This window comes from Physella acuta, unplaced genomic scaffold, assembly GCF_028476545.2.
Source record: "Physella acuta isolate Inbredline_101_S28 unplaced genomic scaffold, ASM2847654v3 ptg001053l, whole genome shotgun sequence".
NCBI classification, from domain to species: Eukaryota; Metazoa; Mollusca; class Gastropoda; family Physidae; genus Physella; species Physella acuta.
Genome location: NW_026732570.1, coordinates 10,001 through 11,610, shown reverse-complemented (window position 1 = coordinate 11,610; position 1,610 = coordinate 10,001). Strand labels below are relative to the sequence as shown.

General features: G+C 39.6%; 1 non-coding gene across 1 annotated transcript; it reads right to left on the bottom strand.

Annotated features, from left to right (window-relative positions):
- Window positions 1-1,251: 1,251 nt before the first annotated feature.
- Window positions 1,252-1,324, bottom strand: Trnar-ucg (transfer RNA arginine (anticodon UCG)). The gene has a single exon. It is a non-coding gene; the product is annotated as a tRNA-Arg (tRNA).
- Between the last annotated feature and the right edge of the window lie 286 nt (window positions 1,325-1,610).

Sequence of the window (1,610 nt, the reverse complement as noted above, 5' to 3'; positions counted from 1 at the left end):
TGAATTAGATACCCATCGTAGTTGAGGGTATCAGCGACATTCTACTGACTTGAACCCGGATTTGAACTCGAGACTTTCGGGTTAGTAGTCTAGCGCTCTACTGCTAGGCCACGCCGTCCCTTTCCGAAACATATAACAAACCTTACAGTGCGTTCAACAGGGCCTCTGTTAGCTATCTACCAAAGACATTTTATTTCCACATATACTACAACTATGTCCTACGATTTCAGATATTTAAGATCAATAAAATGACAAATTTATCAATAACTGTGAACATTGAAGCCAAGATAACATCGATCTTTCGACATTTTAATTCAATTAAAAAAATCAATATATTAATCCAATGTTGGTGGTAATTACTAAACAGATTTTGATAACTTTAGAGATAGTAGAATAGAAGTGCGTTCACTCATATTTAATAATCGTAGGATTAAGGAGGTCTTACAGGATTATATTTGGTCGAGAATTTACGCAACGAGTCTCGCGTTAAATAGGAAGGTTTAAGTTGGTTTTAGTATGGCGAGATGGGGTACTACAGAAACTGTGCTGTTCTTCTTAGAGAAGTAGCGGGTACATGTTGTAACGTTCCCCCTATCTACCTATCATGACACGGATATACCGGCTCAGGAGTTGGACTCCCATATAGCCAGTCAAGTCTCGACTAACTCCGAATAACTGGTTTATGAAGAAGTCGGTTTGATCACTACATGTTGGTCGCATTTCATGGATAGGTTCTCAGCAGGCTTGACTTCCCCACCCACCAGATGCAGGACCCCGTGTCCTACCACCTGGTACCCATCTCCCCACCCTCTCCCTATCTACCTAAACCTTTCGGTCTAGGTGAGGTAGTGAACACGAGTAAGGATTAATTAGGAACAAACACATCTGGAATTTTTTTTTCTTGCTATTTAATGCCTTGATAAAGTTAGAACACCTAGCATAAACCTCTACCACTGAACACAAATTGAAAAAAAAATTAACATTCGATGAGTAACTGAAATAACAAGTCCTTACTACTTGTCCACTATCGTTTTTTAAATCTAAGTCTACAGAAATCTCGTGGGCGGCGCCTTCTCACGAGATACGTCTTGTTAGCTCTAGAGTTTATTGTCCACTATACACAACTCTATAACCTTCATGAAAATGTATTGGTTTACAAAAACAAAAAATCAATGAGAATATACATAAGGCTTATTCTTTATTTAGTACAACTTAAAAGAAATTAAAAGTAAACATTAAAAAATAATGACTCGACCCCGACGAGACTCGAACTCGCAATCTTCTGATCCGAAGTCAGACGCCTTATCCATTAGGCCACGAGGCCGATAAACTATCTCCTAACCAGAGTTCTAAACCCTGGTTTCCGATAGAGGTAACTCTAAAACCTTGTGTCCGCTAACCACATAGGGGTTATCCATAAATGACGTCACGCTTTATTTTAGGGTTTTTACCTCCCTCCTCCGTCGTCACACATCGTCACAAAAAGCCAGACCCCCCCCCCTAAAATGACGTCACACCTCAGCCTACATCCGCACTCTAAATTTCAGTTGAATTTTTCTTAAAACAGCGAAATTTTTACCAAATCTTGCCTGAACTCTGTCAACATAGTG